The sequence below is a fragment of the Barbus barbus genome (genome assembly GCF_936440315.1).
Source record: "Barbus barbus genome assembly, chromosome: 5".
NCBI classification, from domain to species: Eukaryota; Metazoa; Chordata; class Actinopteri; order Cypriniformes; family Cyprinidae; genus Barbus; species Barbus barbus.
The window spans coordinates 5,942,763-5,964,686 of NC_136733.1; the positions used below are offsets into that span (position 1 = coordinate 5,942,763).

Consider the following 21,924-nt stretch of genomic DNA (forward strand, 5'->3'; position numbering starts at 1 on the left):
GAGATCGCTCACTAAACATCCATCCAGTGTTGGATTGATACTACGTGACCAGATGCAGTCAAAGACGGCATTTCATGCCAGAGAATGCAAATCGAAACAGAAAAAATGCAGGCGCTTCTCGCCAGAGGAAGACATAGAAAACACAAGTCAGTCTTGCTTAAACATTTGCATTGGTTTCCACAGATGCGAGCTACATTACAAAAGCAAACGGAAAAATCCTGAAACACCATTTAGCAGATGCTGTTTATCCAAAGTGACCTAAAGAACACGGACTGCTGGGATTTTCTATTAGTCCTTGATGGGTCACTATCACTATTGGGCGTTTCAAACATCTTTCAAATGCTTTTATTAACGTTATTAATCTGCATTACAAAAAAAAAAAAGTTGAGAGAGTAAAAAGAGTAAGAAATTGAACTGAGGTCACAAATTTGGAATTAAGTATATTATTTGGACTATTTTTTATATAATAATTGTTTTATATAATAATTAAGTCTCTTCTGCTCACTAAGACTGCATTTTTTTAAATCCAAAATACATTAAAAACTGTAAAATTATTACAATTTAAAATAGCTTTTTTTCCTATATGAATATAGTGTAAAATGTAATTTATTCATGTGATGCAACGCTAAATTTTCAGCATCATTCATTACTCCAATCTTCAGTGTCACATGATCCTTCAGAAATCATTTATTAGAAATCAATCTAATATGCCGATTTTCTGCTCAGTTATTATAAATGATTAATTCTCAATTATTAATAATGGTTCTTATTAAAATCAGTGTTGAAAACAGTTTTTGCTGCCGAATAATTTTGTGAAAACCGTGCTACATTTTATTTTTCAGGATTCTTTGATGATTAGAAAAAGAACAGCATTTATTTGAAATAGAAAACTTTTGTAACATTACAAATGCCTTTACTAAAACTATATAAAAAGTATTCATTTCTAAAGTCTGAGTGGTAGTGTATTGCAGTTTTCACAAAAATATTCAGCAGCACAACTGTTTTCAACATTGAAAATAATCAGAAATTTGTTGAGCAGCAAATCAGCATATTACAATGATTTATGACGGATCACGTGACACTGAAGACTGGACTTATGACGCTAAAAATTCAGCTTTGAACACAGCAATGAATTACATTTTACAAGATATTTACATAGAAAATAGCTTCTTTCAGTTGTAATAATATTTTACAATATTACTGTTATTAATGTACTTATAAATCAAATAAAGGCAGCAACGGTGACCACAAAATTTGAACAGGGATAAAACATTAATGTTAATTATTCCAAACTTTGACCGGTAATGCACATTACACTGTTTTGAATTTAAATGAACACTTATTTTACACAATATATGCATTAAAAATACAGAAATTAATTCTACATTGCCAAATATCGTCCTACCACTAATTTCCAAGTAGCTTGTCTCTAGGTGTGGAACTGAGCTACACTAAAAATGTAGCTCTAAAGCCTGTATGTAGCTCTAAAAATGTAGCTCTAATTCCCTTTATCCTTTGATTGTGATGAAGCTCTACATCAGACGTTATGTGATATCACAGCTGTGATCTGATAGACAGTCGTCAGATGCCCACGTGAGCTATGAAGCACTGCTGTCACACTGCAGCATGTGAGGATGGGCGTTCACATCACGCTGCCAGCTAATGCACAGCGCTGCAATGCAGTGCCACACATGCATGTACGTGCAGGAATAGTGTCGAGTCAGGCCCGCACGCGTACACACGCACACACACACTAAATATAGACTTTGCACATCTATGATAAGGAACATACAGACGTGAACTCCATAAACCTGCGGCGATCCTCAGCTGAACCATTGATTTATCAGCACGCATCCGTCTGCGTGTCAGAACTGGGCCACGATGCACTGCTGCAGACATAAAACTCCTCAGACTCAGAGGAAAAGGAGTTCTGTCAGAATGAAAGAGCAGTCTGGGACATTCTGTCCTTGGTAAAGCGTTAAAGACCTGCAGAGCATGAGTCAATCCAGCAGAAACACACGTATATATGTATATCTGCTTGCACTCGTTGACCCTCTTCATATGAACGATCTGCTTTATAAATATTCAAGCACTGCAGTCGTTCTAAAGTCGAGCATGTCTAAATGCACAGACACAACACATTCAGTCCACGTCGAGATGCAGCGCTCCCTGGCAACAGGCCTGCCAATCGGAGCCGCACGTCTGAGGAACATACAGAACCCAAAACTAGAATAAAAACAATCTCAGCAGTCCTTCAAACTCCAGCAGACGGCGTTCACTGCGACCAATACATAATGCACACTTTTTCTCAGTTCATGCATCACCTGGGAATCGAACCCATGACCTTGGTGATGCTAGGAACATAATCTTACAGCGATTGGAGATCTGCGGTCATGTTCAGTGTCCAGCGTTTCTTAATATAGAGAGACCGGCACTGGGGTGAGATAGGGTGATGGACACAGAAATATCATGATGGCATGTCCTCTAAAGCCACCGACGTATGTCATATGATCCTTTACGTGTCACCCTGTTAAATTTCATGGATGGAGGTAACTGTATCAAAAGGCCCTTATTTTGAGCCAAGATACCGTTTCCTAATAAAATATTACGAGATGCTATTGCTCAGAGTTTTAGTTCTCAGTTATGTTTCATTGAATGGTCAACAAGCAGTTTAAGCTCAGAGGAGACACAAATGTGAACCTAGGGCACGATTCTTCAAAATAAACTGAAATCACGAAATGGCTTAGTGTGATTATCAAATCGTAAAGGCTGTGATTTAATTAATTAAATAGACTGAAGAGAGTGAACATTCACACATGAGCGGCTCATGATCCAGTTGATTTCAGTGTCTTGATTCACAGTAATGGATCCACATGAACTCTTTGCATCTGCTCAGCGTCTGAGTCGCTTTAACGTAAATTTGGAAACCCAACATGCACCAACCATCTTTACAAATTTGTAATGAAAATGGCTTGCCAACAAAAGAGAAGCTTTAGAAACTCCCAGTGGACTTCTGCCAGAAGAAAAGCATGATGGATTAACATTAGAAAATTAAGACATTAAGACATAAATATTAATACTGCAATTTTACAGATATAAAATATGATTCTGAATTCTCAACTAAAATTCTTTAATATTTCACTGTTAAAAAAAAATTTCAGTATTGCAGTTTTGCATAAAATGATATTAAATATTTTTAATCTTGATAATCTATATATGTTTTTTTATTTGCAGTGAAATATTACAACATCTTTTTAATTAAAAATATTACTATAAATTATATATTTTTTTAGATTCTCTCTTTCTTACAGTAAAATATTTCCTTATTTTATTTACTTTTATATTTATTTAAAAAGTTTGGCCAGAACGTGCAGCCCCACAAACAAACAAACCTGGAATAATTTTTAAATCACATTTTAAATAGCAATTTTTGTCTAAAAAACATTTTTTTTCTAACAGAAACGTGAGAATCAGGAATCTCCACCGAATCTCAGTGCTGTTTGAGAAACAGCATTGGTGGTTTGTGTGAAGGTAAAGGCTCGTTCAGCCACAGCAATCTCAGCGAAGCCTGCGGGTGAGTCAGTCATCACACTAATGGACTCAAGCTGGCAGAGATGATCAGCAAACAAACAGTGACTCCAGCAGCCGTCGCCAGACCTACACACACGACTACAGCACCAACAATGAAAAAACAGCACAAAAAAGTATACTATAGTCTATATCTCTGAGTAGTGCGTCGATACGAGGCTCTGGTCACAACATAGATGCTCTTAAAGATATTCAAGATGCATTCGATTCACTGGCTGTCAAAATAACTGTGACCGAGTTATCTAAATGGACAGTTCATGGCCAGATTAACCTATAATTTGCTGCAGATTTAATGGCCATATTTCACAACTTTGACTAGTGAGCATGGCCGGTACGTTGAGGTCCAGACCTCTTTATGTTTACAAGGGGTAGCTATAATAAAAGTCGTGAAATAGTTGCCTAATAATAACTTTACTTTGGTATTGTACAACGCCAAGATAACAGACCCTCTGATCTCAGCTAATCATTGGTCTAACAGCACTCATCAATGTCAAAAAGACTGAGATAGCCAATCAAATCAAAGAAGGCAGGAACTACCGCTACAGAAGCAGAGCGTGAATTTCACCGCTTTAACAGACAAAAAGTGAGATGTAAAATGCAAGTAGCTAAATATTTAATATTTGACAAGTGTGTTATAGAAATGACCCACAGTAATAACGACCTACAGTAATATTCACGAATGCAAACAAAACGGCATATTAGGAAAGATTAAGAATGAATATGTGCATATTGTGAATTCACTCTTTTCCGATAGCTTTTCAGTAAATTCACTTATCATCCTCAGACCTATACTAGAACATGTGTTTATAGGTTATGGTTAGGATAGTCAGTTAACCTATTAAAATAATATATGCAAATCTAGTTCTTAAACTGTTAACTTCTATTTTTTAACCATTTACTAATTTCTTCTCCTTTATATAAGTTTCTATTTTTTAAGAAACCCCCAAGTGTCTACCACCTTTGTATACATGTCCATGGCTACTCTGTATTCAATTTTAAAAGATAGTTCACCTAAAATTAAAAATTCTATTATCTAATTTACCATACGCCCCAGCAAGCTCAGTTTTTGGACCTCAGAATTTCTAAAACCCTGTGTTCGGCCATGCTTGTGAGACTAATCTCATTTATGCAATATTAACAGGATCATGAAGACCAAATACTCTGTTCAATTTCAATTTCTTTTTTAGAAAAAAAAGTTAGATTATTCTAAGTGCAAGGTTTTTGGAATACTACAATATGGTCCACTATGAACACTATTTTTTACTCTAAGTACACCAGAAAATCACTTTGTGTTTTGTATTTGGGAGATAATCCAGAAAAGTTATAACAGATATTTGTTATATTACTGGCAAGTAAAACCACTATATCTCAGAAATAGTAGGCCTGCAGAAGAGCCACCTACTAATGAACAATGCAACAGTAGCAGAGGTCAAAGAAATGGAAAGACTCTTTTTTTAGCAGATAGAGGAAATGTATTACATGTATTGTCAAAATGATTTAAAGAATATATGTAAAGTTTGGCGACTAGCTCCTCACAGACTCTTTTTGAGAAAGTTTTCAGAAGTCCTTGAAATGTGGGATGAAATGACACACTACAATGTGTGCGTGTTAAGGGTGTGTGTGTCTGTGGGGGACGATTTCCGGCTCGGTTTCAAGATACCAAATAAATCCACAAGACAAAGAGCCGCTGCTCTACAACTCTTTGCCCTGAACATGCCTCAGCACACAAAACACACACATTTCCTCCAAATAATCTTCACCTGCTCCACCAGCAGTCTGTCTTTCCAGCTGGTTGGAGTTAGTCTTTTTAACCACGCAAGCAGCCCTATTGCTATTGCTCACACGTGGAACAAACCTTTAACTTCATACGAGTGATTCCTCAAATCAATGCTGCCAGTTTGGTCAAAATATCAGTCCACCACTAGTTAAGACTTTCCAAACACACAGTAGATGTCGAAATCTGCAGTCATTTTATTATTTTACTTTGTGTAAAGACACCTTTAGTCTACAGTAGTCAGTTCTGTGCCTTCTCAAAATTCTGTGTTAAAATACAATGCCGCATAAAAGCGTGGCTAAATGTATAAATGTGCAACTGTAAATACATTTATGCCACCTCTGAGGAGCACTAAACAATCTGTGTCAAGACACCTAAATGTCACTTCAGAAGTGCTTCTGTGCCACATTTGCAGTGTAAATTTAGTGCAATACAGGCATGTATCAATTTTAGCGTTTGATTTCTAATTGTGAGCACTTCATGGTTAAATTTAGGACGATTGTAGCAGACATGTTTAATGCTAGTTAGATATTCTGTAATTAAACTGCTAGCTGTTATATCTTGAATGACACTTATAGTGTAGATTAGTTGATGTAGGCTCTTAATTTCTCGCGTTAACAGCTGTTTGACTATAGCCGTGAAATCTGGTCCACTTTGCAGCTTATTCTCAATATCTTATTCTCACCCATATATAAACGTGGAGACTAACATGACAACATATGAAAAGAAAAAAAATAACCCTGCTGGATTATTAACAATGTATCAATGTTTTTTAAAATTAAGCATCTTACAGGAATGTGATTGTTTCAAATAATGCAATTATAGTCAATAATGTTGTGCACTGAATAGGGATGTAACGATATTATCATCGTGGTCACATGATGGTATGAAACAATAAGTCTAAATAGGAATAATACTATATGTTACTATATAACATTATATTCTAATTTGTTTGGCTTCCTAAAACACCAGTGTGAATGTAATTTAGATTGAGACAGTTTACCACAACTGATATTGTTAAATCCCTAGCACTGAAGTCTAAACTGTGGCTGTGCAATCTGAAGTTGAAGAGTGAATGAACACCAGTATAAAAACAAACGCATCCTATAAGACAACAATCAGATTGATACATACTTGTATATTTACACAAAATGATGCAAATGCAACTTGAGTGAACTTAAAGGGGACCTATTATGCAAAAATCACTTTTATAAGGTGTTTGAACACAGTTGTGTGGCCGCAGTGTGTGAAAACCAGCCTATAAATGTAAAAAATCCACCAACTCATTTATTTATAAAACCAATAAATCATAAACAGCCTCTCCAAACGAGCCGTTTGCACGTCCCTGAGGGGAAAAATCCCGCCTATTTGTGACGCTCCCTGCCCTATTAGCATAAACACAGCCCTGAGTGAGAAGATGCGTTCCGCCATTACTGGAGAGATTTACAATGTCAGCACCAAAGAGGCTTTACAAGTGTTGTGTTTTGGGATGCACTAATGAACATAGAAGTCGTCATAATCTCCTCCCATCTGAGCAGAGGACACTGTGGTTGAATTTCATTTTCGAAGGAAATATCCAGGAAAAAAAATTATCGGTAACTTCCCCTATATGTTTAGGAATTAATACCAACGCTTCGTGCACGAACGTCAGCTCCAGACAAAGTTGTTACAACATTGTAATTGCAGAAGTGAATGCACTTTTCCTGTAACAACGTGCTGGAAAAATGCCACTAAACACAAAATCACAACATGCTATCATAATAGTATCTCATTTTAAATGTCATGTACCGTATGGCATTTTGCCATCGCACATCTTGTACTTTCATTTCATTATCAAATGCACTTTGCATTATCAAAGTGAGTCTAGGCATGACTGTGTGCTTTCAAAGCTATAGATTCACTTTAGTTCTTCAGTCTGGATGGCGTGCTGTTCTAACACTAACCCATCAGACCCCAATCTATTGGCTATATAGAGAGTTAAAACCAAGACCTATAAAGATAACTAAACTAGCGTCCACACCAGCAGACCAGACATTATTTTATTATATTATCCCTCATCTCCTCTCCCTACAGTCATATTTTGAGTGCGAGTCATTAGCCAAAAAAAGAGAAAACACAAAATAAACCAAGTTAAAGATTAATTTTACTGATTGTATTATTAATTAATTAATTTTTACTTTTGTTTTTTCTAGATAATATTGTTACCATTAATTCTTTTGAGCATGATAATCTGAAATAATCCATGATAATCTGATATGAAAATATGATATTGTGGCAGCTTTATTTAGCAATTTAGTAAACGCACTATTTTTTTGATACATCCCTCAGCAGTTTTTGGTTTCTAGTATTTTTTTGTGTTTAATCTACTATTGTCCACACAGACAGCAGAACCAGCAGTGATAAAGTTCAGCCCAGGGAGCCATTCACAACAAAGACTGAAAAATAAATGAGAAGTAGGCAAAATACCATAAAACTGTGGTGGATGAGTCTGCGTGTCGTTCAGGGTAAATCTGAAATAAACAGCGATTTCATAAAAAAATAGAGCTGTACAGAAAATACCAAAGAAATCAAAATGTCTGTCCATGTAAAAGTAAGAAGCACTGACTACTTCAGAAAAAAAGCAGTTCTGCTCATTGAATTTAAATGTCTAAAAAAACAAAGCTAACTCTCAAAGATTTGTCAAAGCCAGTGCCTAGCTCTTCCTCAAACTCAACTGTGTAAATACTAGGTTATTTCCAAGATGACTGTTTGCTTAAAGCCAGCCAACAAGTGATATCAAGCAGCAACTAGCAACTGTTCAGTGCAGTATGAATTATTCACAATGCCTTCATTTCTGCTGTTGTCATTCGAGGTAAAGACCCATCAATACTGTGTATGCATGTGCTGGAACTGTACGGTTTTAGATTTCAGTACAGAAACTGTCATGTTCATTACAGCAAATGTTTCCATTAACTCCATCTGCTCATGGCACTTTCAAATACATACAGTATAAGTCAAAGGTCAATCCTGAGAAATTTTGGGGCAGCAATTCAAATCACATGACAGGATTAATTGTCAACAATACACATATTTCCTTAGTGAAACTGCATGATAAAACTGTTAATACCACAGAAATAAGGCAGGCTATTTCATGTATGACTGTAAAACAATAAACAGCAGAATTGAGACGAGTCTGGACTGAAGCATTCCAGTAATAAATGTTAGTCAGTGATGATCCTGCTGCAGTGAATACAGACACACATCTGACCAGTAAGCATCAGTGCAGTCAGTGATGACATGATCTCATCATTATCCTGAACACTCTGCTTCACTGTGTCTGCGTGCCACAGCACGCAAAACAGAAGACAATCGTGATTCAGGATGACCCACCAACACTGTATTCAACACACACTGATCATATGCACTGCAGCGATGCATACACAAATGAGAGCAGACGCCAGTGTGTTTAGTGAAAGCGTGATGTGAATACTGGAGTAAAATTCTCTATATGAGTCAGTGAGCAACAGCCGCTGTAAGTGAGTCTCTCCAGTGTCTGCTGTGATGCATGAAGCATCGCGCAAAGAGCGTTAATACAGTCTGAGCTGTACTGTAGAACATAATTATAAATTAACAGGAGCTTGGTGCAAAGAAATGCCACAAAAATGAGCAAAATGCCCCTAAATTCAAGATAATGGGGGCAAAAAAATGCCCCTGCATAATTACACTAAGTCTATTACTGTGAGTAGTGATGACTGCTGCATTACATTTAGATCTGCACGTGCCATCATCTACGGTGTTGTTTTTGCAGAACTGAACATTATATTGTTGAACTTATAAATGCAATGGGCATTTAAATCAGTCACCGGTGAAAACACGAGTTTTGTTCTGCAGTCCTTAAAATTCTCTCATCTTAAAAAAACAAACTAATGACTTAAAAGATTTTTAGCTGAAACCGTTGTGCTTGGTGTTTTGTAAAATAATCAAAAAAAGCATATACAGGTAAGACAATATTAACACCCATGGTGATATATTGAACTCTTATGAAGTGAAATGATCGGTCTGTGCAAGAAACCTAACATTATTTACAACAGTATTACCTGTAATCTAGAGCTTCAAACAAATGGTGCGGAGTGATGACTAGTTCACAAACAAATCATTCTTTTGAACTAGTTCCTCATATTGGACTGAACCATCTGAATTGGTTCGTGGCTCAAGTATTACATATCTGCAAGTTACTCAATCAAAAGCCACATTCAGATGCCTGACAGTCCGACTTGAAATTAGCCAAAATAGCGGTGTATCTGATCATCTTATGATTGAACTCATTCAGTGCTCCAGTACCTCCAACATTCACTGAACTGAGGAAACCGTTCAACTCGGACTGAAGACCAATGAGCCACTGATATGCGCATATGACCAACAAACTAGTGAACTAAACCACCGCATTGAAACAAACTGTCCAAAAGAACCATTTCTTTTCAGAAAAGAATTGTAGGCCTATTTCTCCATTTACCTGAGACTAAGGATTACAGTTAATCATGTTGTAAATAATGTTCAGTTTCTTGCACAGACCAATCGTTTCCCTTCATAAGACCTCAATATATCGTCATATATTGCATCTTGCATGATATGCTTTTATTGACTCTCAAAGTGATGGTAGCTGTTGAAGCTTTTTATTTAGTATTTTAATTAGTGATGCACCAATCATGATTTTTCATGGCCGATTCAGATTCTGGTTCCATTTTTTTTTCCGATTCCAATACTGGTTGCAATTTTTTAAAGCTAATTTATTTAGGCTTTTGTTTATTTGCTCTATAACAAGCAAACTGGCCTTAAACAAAAATATCTGTAACCATTTGAAATTAGAGGCATATAAGTATATGTTGCATGAGCGGTTGTTTTTAATTTGAATCAGATTTCATGATTCAAAACAAAAACAGAATGGTCTGACAATATCTTTGTAAAATGAGGCTATATAACATGCATAAAACGGAGCAGACCGGCTGAATGAAAACGCAAATTCACTCTCTGACAGCAGGTGGCGCTTATGGAACAGCAGAGAAATAGCGTTTCCTTGGTTACCGCTGTAAACAATGCAGCACTGCTGCTTACTGCTTTATACGGAGGTAAGAGGAAAAGAAAATGCCGTTGCTATTAAAATTTTTCTGAAGACTTTCAGTTTCCCTCAGAAATACATTCATATAATCCCTCACCCCCAATTCAATATTTATATTTTCTTCCGATATTTTGCGCACAGTGAACAGTGAGCTTGCTCCATCTGCCTGCTACTGTATTCTCTTTGTGCCCCTCTTCAGCATCTCTGGCCTCTGTTAAAATCCTGTTTACAGACTCAAGCATGATGGATTTTTCTTTATCACTGTCCCAGCAGCACCCGAAAATAACAGAAAAATAAGTACTAAAAATACAGTAGAGTAAACGTACCTATTAAGCTCACCAAAATCTACACTGAGGCATTTTTAGTGCACAAGATATTGGTTTCAGTACAAAAAGTTGTTAAAATAAAATATTAATCTCTTAAACAAAAATGTTTTATTTCATTTTAAATGACAAAAGCATTTCAGTTAATATATACATTATTAAATTCAAAAAGTCATTTTTTAAAGTTACATTTTTGTACCCTTTAAGCAAACCCCAGTTCCCATTAAGCTCACATCATGTTTTATTAAAAATTCTTGTTTATTTTAAGGAAAACTTTTAAAGAATAATTATAAATATATAGATTTTTTGAAGGTAAAAATCAATGACACAAAACCAGAACACTAAAATCAAGCAACAAGGCATTCAAGTCGATCAGTTATATATTCATAATGAAGTGTCTAAGCACATATCAACATCTATACTAGTCCACGTTCAGCTAAGTAACACATTCAAAAATCAAATAAAACATTTAATTAATGGGGATGAACACAGAAACTAGCCTCATTATGAAACCTCTTTTTAAATGGTTGTTAATTTATCTAAAGTCTCTTAAGACTGGAATACACTACACTATTTTTGCCTTAATTTTCCACAGATTTACAGTCTGGAGAAGTTGATGCTAGTTGGCAAAGATCAGAGCCAGTCTGTAGATTTGGGTTTACAGAATCCATAGAAAATCGATTAACTTACCTTAAAGTGAAAACCATCAGTTAATATTTAAAGTCTGTTTCTGAAGTATTTACATAGACGTTTAATGTGGAAGAGCTTAAAAAAAATATGAAATCTATTTAAAAAAAAACACAGCACTGTAAAACGACAGACCAGCAATAAACTGTCAATTTATAATATTATGGATGTAAAAGTACAAGCCAGTAATGCCTGTGAAGTAATATGTTAGCGTAGCACACAATCTTATACAGCTAGTCGGCTAACTGTGTTCTGTAGCATCTGTTGCTAAAACTATGTTTTGGATCTAATGTAATTATTTCCCACATCCAAGTTCCAGGTTATGATATGCAAAAGTCTGAACATTAATCTCTACATTTAAGGGGCTCCTCTTTTGGTGAAAGTTTTTAGACAGCTTTCAAAATGGCCGCCAGACAGAATGAACACATGGAGACCCATATCTCAGCGTGCAATGATCTGATTGACTTCAAATTACAGGAGGTATATTGTAACAAACATATCAATTGGTTAAGACATCAAGTAGTCTAATAAATTGTTTTTTATTTTTATAATCTGATCTCAAAAATGGAAGTGTGCTTAATAGGTACGTTTACCCTACAAAGACTGGAGAAATGTAATGTATTTTTGTGCTTATTTTACTGTTATTTTCGCGATCGACAGGTTAGCGACCACCATGTTAAATGGTTTAAATTGAGTCTTCTTCAGTACGGTCTTCTCACACAGTTAATAATTTGCATCTGGAGCAGCCTTCAATTTCTCATCAATTGCACTGTACTGAATATTAAATCATAAAGCAACGTGCCTTCAAGGCAAGAGAATATGACTGCTTTGATTAGAAACAAGCAAACAGACAGCACTGCAGCTAAACCTCACACAGAAACACTAAAGATGCTTAAAACTGCAAGCTGAGCAAGTGAAATATGGGTTAACTATCTACAAAATCAGCCGAGCACAATCCTCAGCGTTTCATTTGGACTGAGGAGTGAGTTTGAAGCTGCACATCCACACTGCAGTCGACCAGATGTAATAATTAAGCAAATCCAGCTCTCACAGATTGTGACAGTGAACTGAGATATGTGTGCAAGTTCTTAGAAATTCCCATCATGTAACCCTTGTTATTGATCATTATCAGTTCACAGAAAATATTAACAAGCGCTGAGTTAAGGAACGATACAGTGGGTTTGCGTTGGATCATGGGAGCAGTGTGGATGAAGATAAAACAGCCTCTTCCCTGAGATTTTTCCAGACATTCTGCTGGAGCTCAACCAAAGATCTGGTTCACAGCACATGAGAGCTCATATGCCACAGGTGTGCACAAGAGAACAGGAATGTGGCGTCAAAGACCGAGAACACGTGATAATACAGAAAATGTAAAAACTACATTACACTTTTGATTCTTGTGAAGAGATTTAGGACTATTGATTGTAAGAAATTATCCATGGCATTTGCCTGTGCAAAACTGTTTTCCTGCTTCCTGGCATAAATAGAGAGATATGGCTCGAGTTTGTCCTTCTGAGTGCATCTGTGGGATTTTTTCCACCTGTTTGATGGTGCAAATGGTGCGCCTTATCACAAAAGTAGCAGCAGACTCTCCTTAAAAACACACAATATCTGAGGAATCATTCAAAGTGTTAAAACTTAATATTAGTGATTGATCACATCACTTCGAGCACAAATACTGTATGTTAATTTCAGGGCTGTCAAGTGATTAGAATTATTAAATCTAATGAATTACATGATGGGAAGATTAATTAATCAAATTAATTGCACATCAATTTGGGAAATTAGCCCTAAAATATTTTAAAAAGACGTTATTGTGTTAAATGAGAAAAGCATTTAATAGATAACAAAAAATGCATCTTCAGAAAGAAATATTTTGATTCAACATAAAATGTATTTCACATAAACTTTTAAGGCTACAACGTGGCCATAACATTGTTTTCAGAAGCTGCATTAAAATGTATTTACTCAGACTGTTGACAGAGGTGGCATGAATGCATTCACACTGCAATCAGAACTGCGTAAATAATACTATAAGATGAATGGTTTTAAAAGGGCATTAAGGGATTTTGAAAAAAAAAGGGAATATTGAAATATGTCCTTTTTAAATGAAATGATACAATAAATATGAAACTAAAGGTACCAGTATGTGGCGGCTAGTTTTAGTGAGCGAGTCATTGAATCATTCACGTAACCAATTCATTCACAAATGAAGCAAGTATTGACTGCTTGTGTCTTATTTCGGAGGCTGCGTCCTCTGTAGGCTGCATACATCATCAAGGATGTCTTATTTAAGACAATGTAATTTCTGTAATTTAATGGTTACTTTTCTTAAATGAGACTGCACCGATGATGTATTCAGCCTTCAAATGTGACCCCCGGAGGACGCAGCCTCTGAAATGAGACACAGCTACTGTCTTTATGAATGAGTCATTGACACATTGACTCAATTGATTCGTTCAAAACCGTAGATTCACTCAGTAACGAATCACTGCTGTGTGCGCTGTTGCTTTGATTGGAACTTTTTTCATTTGCGAAACACAATATAAACTTGTTGTTTACTGAACTGTTGTATAAAATCAATATCACATTTGCAGTCATACAGATATTTGGGGAAAACAGCACTCATGCTGGTGTGATATTGCTAAACTATATCATATGATATAAAAAAAAAAAAAAAAAAAAAAAAAAAAAAATCACACTCTTGTATCTTGAATTTTAGGTGCATATGTGCATTCTAAAAGGCTTCATCATGCATCAGTCATCATCCTGTATCATGTTCATCAATGTATGATGACGTACAGGTCTGGGCAAGTTATGTGTTAAATGCCTTGATTTTTTACGCTATTTTTCCCGTAATTACTTGTACCAAATTAACTTTGACAGCTCCAGTTAATTTGCTTAGCAAAGACTTATAAAAAGGTCACTTTTTTATTACATTGTGAGACTCATTCACATCAATTATGATGAAAGAAATCATATGTAAACAAATTAACGAGAACAATAATTTGCATGCTTGAGGCAACTGGCGGTTCTACCTGCATAACGTGTGCATGTTTTTACATGTGTATCAAATACAGGAATACATACTTGGCAAGATAGCTTCGAGCAAGACCCAGGCAGCTATTAGAACTGATAAAAGCAGCTTAAACAGTCCTGAAGATCCCGACACAGGACGGCTAAAGTGGAAAATCATCTGAGCTTTGAAGTGTTTACAGTTCCAGTGAGCTCTGCCCTGCTGGAATTTTACAATATACACACAGTCATTCATGTGGAATTATTCACAGACTCTCTCTCTCTCTCTCTCTCTCTCACACACACACACACATATACTGGCGTGACATCCATACCATGTGATCATGCCAGGCGTCATGCCAAAGGCCAACCATGTCACTTACCAGAAATCACAAAGACACAGAGGGGGAGGGAGAGACAGAAAAAGCTGTTTAATTTAACAAACTATCAAACCTCCAGCCCAAGTTTGACAGTAAATCATTCAGTCTGTGTGCAACGTTCATTGCATGTTGTTGGTTTAATACTTCCACAAAAGCGCACTTATTGTTCTCATCACTGCAGCGTCACTGTATCCCTTTCATCCCATATTTTCCCTCTTATGAAAGTACACACAAATACAATTAAAGCATGAACAGTTTTCCATGAAGACACTGATATGACACTGTTTACACAACACAATGACAAAAAAGGTCATTCCACCCACATTTCATTCCAATATATGACTGAACAGGTTCACACATAGACTATATGTAGCAACTGCATTCGATTTGATTTGATAGGACACCTGAATGCAGACGGGATCTGAAGTCTGAAGTATGGGGTGGTGATGGCGCAGTGGATAAGACACATGCCTTTGGTGTGAGAGACCCGGGTTCGAATCCACTGTGAGACACCAATGTGTCCCTGAGCAAGACACTTAAACCCTAGTTGCTCCAGAGGCGTGCGACCTCTGACATATATAGCAATTGTAAGTCGCTTTGGATAAAAGCGTCAGCTAAATGAATAAATGTAAATGTAAGTCCAGCATATTCACCAGCATCTCACTGGCATCACAGAAACAGCGACAGGTGCATAGTTACTATTAATACATGCCAAGTGGGAGTTTAGTCACTGTAAACACTGCATGAGAAATGAACCCTAACCCTGGATTCAAAAGAACTCGCTGTGAAACATCCTATATAAACTGTTCTTGCACCGATCTTCAACCCTGTAACATTCAACCCCGAAACACTGTAATAGGGCTGGAACAAAACATGTTTTTATAGAGAATTGGCTTTTTGGGGTTTTTAATCAGGAGTTCAACTGAGAATCTATAGGGTATTGTCAAGAAGAAGACAAGTAACATCCGACAAAACAATACAGACAAGCTGAAGGCCGCTATCAAAGCAACCTGGGCTTCAATAACACCTCAGCAGTGCCACAGGCTGATCGTCTCCATGCCACGCTGCACTGAAGCAGTCATTTGTGCAAAAGGAGCCCCAACCAAGTATTGAGTGCATAATTAAACCCACTTTGGACATCTTGAACATTTCTGTTTTGTAAATCTTTTTTTGATTGATCTTTGAGGAAATATTCTAATTTTTTGAGATACTGAATTTAAGTCGTAACCATCAGAATTAAAACAAAAACTTCTTGAAATATTTCAGTTTGTGTGCAATGAATCTACAATACAAGAAAGTTAGCTTTTTTGAATTAAACTACAAAAAATGAAGAACTTTTCCATGATTTTCTAATTTTTTGGGATGCACCTGTATGTAGTTTTTCCCTCCTGCTGTACCGAAACCATAGTGAACCATGACATCAAAACCGAGGTACATAACGAACCATCATGTTTGTATAGTTACACCCCTTTTTATTTATTTATTTATATATATATATATATATATATATATATATATATATTTTTTTTTTTTTTTTTTTTTTTTTAAGTTTAGTTATCTAAAATAACCCTGATTTAAATAAAAAGTATATAAATTCCAATCATACTTTGACAGGGTTGAAACAAGTTTTCTTTAGGGAGAAATAGCTTAACAATAAAGTGAAAAGCAATAATTAAGAATAAAATAATAATTTAAAGGGATAGTTCACCAAAAAATGAAAACTGACCCTCAAGCCATTCTGGGTGTATATGACTTTCTTCTTTCAAATGAATGCAATCGGAGCTATATTTAAAAAATGTCCTGGCTCTTCCAAGCTTTATAACAGCAGAGAATGGTGGTCGAGATTTTGGAGAATCCATTTATTTTCTATCAATTTATAAAAAGTACTCCACAAGATGGGGTGGCTTCTGCCGCTTCTGTGAGAAATCACTCTCGAAGTCTTGAGGTTTTGATGCCAGAAAATAGATTTTATCGTCAGAGACAATGCCGCCGAGAAACTCTGCAGAGGATCTGTTGTGTCTGTGTCTACATACTCTTTATATAGTTTTTTCTCAAGGCATATTCAGTATATTTCATACACATTCCTTCTACCCCCATACCATGTACACATTTTACTCTCCTCCAATCCTCCATACACACAGGAAACATATGATCATAATTGTAGAATAACTTGATTACTCTTCTGCAGGCCTCCTCATACAAGTTCATAGCCTTGATTGGGCACAATACACTCTCCTGCAGGCCTCCTCACATACAGGGGACATAGGATCATAATAGTAGATTACAAACATGGCTATATTCACATTGATTATACATTTGATTAAAAAAATCATCTACTAAGGCTCTGGGAAACCAGTCCCAGTCTCCCCTTGGCTTATAACAAAATCCTCCAACATTTTGCTTCCGCGTTCATAACTTTTCACCGGAGCTTACGCTACACCTACGTCATCCGCTGGACGCCACTCTCTCGTGAACGTGCGTCCCACAGTTAGCGGAAGCTAGAGATTACGGTTTATAAAGCTTTAAATATGGACAAATGCATCGCTTCACTTCAGAAGGGATTTATTAACCCACTGGGGCCGTGTGGAGTACTTTTTATGATGGATGGATGCACTTTATTTTGCTTCAAATTATTTTATTAATTTAGTCATTCATTTTTGGGTGAACTATCCCTTAAAGAATTGGCCACTGAAAAGCACCTGTTGTGGAGCATTGCTCTCTCGTTAAGCGGTAAGCTAACGATAAATGAATACAAAAAGTCTAGATATTTTCTAGCACAAATGGCACACGGTATTACCAGAATGCCTTTATCAGTCTGCAGTGCATCAGTGCAAAATACTCTTAAGATTTTAACCCTGTTGTCAACAAACAAAAGGTCTGGGAAGAGCATGCGACCGATGGTGTAGCGAACGCATAATACAGAATGACAGATTCGTCACAGCACGTCTCAAGAGTCTCCAGGCCCGAGATCTAATTACTGATGAAGAGAGCAAGCTTATTGTATTCAGATAACGCTCTCAGTAAAGGGGCCCATCAGGGTTCAGCCCAGAGAGCGCGTCAGACAAACCCAACAAACCCCGGCTGGCCCTTCAACCCCATGTGGAATGTTTGGTAGAGCGAGGCCTCGGGAAGGCAACTCAGGACACAGTGCAAAAATACAGCTGCTGCGCGTCATCAGGGACGTGGCAGCTGGCCAAACCAAAGACAGCGTGCCTACAGGCATGCATTGAGCACAAGAAACACGGCCTTGTATATTGTGTGAGAACACACAATGCACGGATAACGAGAGAGTTTCAGAACACAGTCAAACTTGCTGATGAGTTGGTTTACTGGCAGCAACTTTTATACCCACAAAACGGTTTATTACATTCATAATCATATAACAGCATTTAGAAAATTCATCACCACAGTGCCTGGTGGGTCGTGACCCAACAACCAGGGTTATTATAGTTAAACTAAAACCATAAAAATAAATGATTCAGCTAGTTGCCAAAGCATCATTTCTAACACACATTCTAAATATTAAACAAAACTATAACAATGTCAATTCTACTAAAATAACACTTCTTTCAATATGGGCAGGTTGTGTGATATGCCCTCACCCTCAAAAACCATCAACAAAACTACAGAAGGTCAAAGACAACACAATTTTAAATACATTCAAGGATGTGTGACCAGTTTGTTTTGTGAGTAGAAAAAAAACCACTGATATTCAAGAAACATTTACAAACCAAAACTGTCGATGTTATGTACTGTAGGCCTGCAACTAATAAACATTTCGATATTTTGAGTTGGTAACGATAAATTACTGTTTGCAAGGCTGTGCGCACATATTTAAGATTCAGCCACCGAAAAACCCATATGTGCATTGAAACGGTGATGTATTCATATTCAGCACATTTGCAGTAACAGCTGGTGTGGATTTTACAGCAGTGTGTGGCTGTGAAAAAAAGCCCTGTGGCTCTACGGGCCTGGAAATATGCCACCATGGTCCAAAAACTACCTCAAAATCTCTTCACATGCTCGTCCCGAGGAGGAACCCAGAAAAGCAGACATTTGGTAAGGCAGCATGGCTTTATTTCAGTAAGGCATATGACACTAAATGCACACTGTTCTGTTAAAATGACTTACTGTGCACACATAAAATATTTGTTAGATATCATCTAGATGGAGACAGTGAGATCTTATGCAGGAAATGCCATGGAGCACATGTTAGTTGCATAGGAAAGGAGGCATTGTGCACAGTCACATGTCTTGGAAACCAGACAGCAGCACGCAACAGTCACACACACTCTATGTGGCTATACACTCTCTCCTCTGACCAAACTTCCTTTCTCCAATTTAGTCATCGTCTGAATAATCTTAAAGCAACAAACACTCACTCAACCGAAACTACAGATCAACCCCAGACCCGTCTGAACACACTGTGAACTGGAGATCAAACTCGCCATATCAATCCATCTCAAACCGTTAGTTTATATCATTGAGAGTGCGGCCGTGTCTCTGTTCATGTGGTTTCAGAGTTAAAAATGACATCCGGTAACAATGAACAAATCAACTGCTGAGGAATCATGCAACAATCAACTTCTTTTACAAATAAAAAGTTGCAACTGGAGATCATCAGCATATGCGGTCACAGAATGAAGCAGATACAATCAAATGTAATTTACCTCTGTGTGACTTCAATCTGTAGGAGTAAAAAAACAAAAACAAACTTTGATCTGTTTGCTTTCTGTATTCAAGTACTCCAAGGTTCTTCAAAGTATATCACAGCCCAAAAACGTGCTACCATTTTCAGATAAACAATGTTATACCATGGAGGCATGTCCAAAAACAGTACTTGACAGGCCTTAGGCAGTTTTGCAAAAGTAAAGTGAGTTGTAACAGTGTTTGTGATGATCTGCAGTAACCACCATCATCATCATCATCATCCTCAAACTAGATTAAATCACTAATAAACTCAAACACGCGCGCGCGCACGTTCTGCTCGCAAAATCACATTCCACCGAATCCACCTGCATTCCTTCACTGCCACACTTTTATTTTTCAACTTTCATGAGCTAAAAACAAATTACTTGAATTTGAGGCTTATGTTCACGAGGTCAGAGCAAACCCTAAGTTTCAGTAGGCTATATGACATTACCCGCCGCACTGAAATCTGATCTCCATCAGTGACTCTGAATCATACAAATATATTATGTAGGAAATAAAATATGGCCCCATATGCGTCATGCAGTCCTGCCATCAAGACCCAAACATGATGCGTGTCATATATTTACCCGGCGAGTCTCTCCTCCATATAAGAGCGCGACGCTCTGTAGCGGCTTATCTCTGTGGATGTGAAGTTTACAGCGGGGTCCGTGTTCAGCCAGACCCTCCTCACCTCCACTGCTCTCTCCCCATTTGCCTCTGTCTGAGTCTCTCTCTCTCTCTCTCTCTCTCTCTCTCAGTTCAGGAAGTGATTTCGCGTTCAGTCTGACATCATTCTCGAACGCTTTCAGGAGTTTTTAAAGACACAGTCGGACCGTCCCGTGCAGTTCATATCTAATGAACAATTATGACAAGCCGTTTTAACATTTGTTCGTCAAACGTAACCAGGGACGTGCACAGACATTTTGAGGGGCAGGGGCTCAAGTGGAAAAAAGGGCACTTCTCATATTTATTAAAAAACAAATCTATCAAAACGTTTAATAGCTATATTAGCAGTGCCCCGTTAAGCCTTTGCGTGGCCCTGGGCTAACACAGCTGCGGGGCCCCCATACCCCCCCGCCGGTTATATTCAATGAGCAAACAGCACAAAAAGATGCGCACTTTCTGAAATAAACTCGCACTTGTGAAATAAAATAAACAAACACTAGGCCCACGTCATGATCCCATAGTAGGCTACAAATAATTGACATAAACAATATTATCCAGTAATAATCTTACAAATCAGAAACGGCCCAGCAAATAAAAATAATTAAATATCACTCACCACTAAAAGGGCTTCTTCCTGCTCTCCTTCAAAGAGAATTCCTCAATTAAATCCTCATCCGTCATACAAAACATATCATGAACATTACACAAACCGCTGGCCTGAGTAAATTTGACCACTATGGAATTGTGACTGTACATAGTAATAATTTAGGAGGTGGATATACTGTGAAATTACATACATACAATATGGCATAACATTTGAAAGCACAACTGAACGTCTATGAAAAGTCAGTCAATAAAGCACATTTTAAACAATGGCACTTAAAAATGTGAACTAAATTTTTATTGCAACCATGTAGCCTATGAACGCATGAAAGATGAAAGATAACATATAGAGTGTGGGCTGCTTTTGGTGTTTGAATTTGTTTTTCAATTATGAGGCCCAAGTTTAATAGCTATAATTCACTAGAAGTTACATTTTTTAAAATGTGTAATTTTGTTTCTCAATTAAACAACATTCACTTACAATAGTGAAAGACGTCTTCCCTCAGCTAGATTGTATGTTTTGCAGCTGGATGTTGTGCTCACGATCAATAATCACACACATCTCTGCATTCGCCCAAACTGATTTGCAGAAATCCCACTCGCTGTGAAGCAGGAGCGACTTTATGAGGAATCCACGTGGTTTGGTTGGTTTTAATAAACGCTCAAAATCCATTATTTGGGTAACACTTTACAATAATTCACTAACACTTTAATACACTTTAATACATTAACTAACATTAACTAATGGAACCTTATTGTAAAATGTTACAATTATTGTTTTTAAAGCATATACGTTCACAAAAACTTAAATTAAACAAAAAAGCAAGCAGGTGCATGATCACATCACTGTGTGCTTCTGAAATTATTATCTTTATCTATATAGTGTAGTAGTTAGCTATCTCTGTGTCATAGGCTACATCGCCTATGACATCGCTACATAACATTTTTTGTTATTCTAGTCTCTTCACATCATGATAGCAGTCATTAAGTTAAGTGGTCTAAATGTATTTATCTGTATTTATATATTCTGTGGAAGGTGTAGGACCAAGAAATATTCGTCCAATCAAAATGCTCGGTCCAAGCGTTTTAATTGGCTTTCTT

General features: G+C 36.9%; 1 protein-coding gene across 1 annotated transcript in view; it reads right to left on the reverse strand.

Moving 5' to 3' along the window:
- The window catches only part of LOC306870296 (nucleus accumbens-associated protein 2-like), a 33,040-nt gene extending 12,730 nt beyond the window's left edge, over positions 1 to 20,310 (reverse strand). The window contains exon 1 of the mRNA XM_079417484.1: positions 20,142 to 20,310. The gene's annotated coding sequence lies outside the window, so the exon portion shown is untranslated. The remainder of the gene's footprint in view (positions 1 to 20,141) is intronic.
- Positions 20,311 to 21,924: the final 1,614 nt, after the last annotated feature.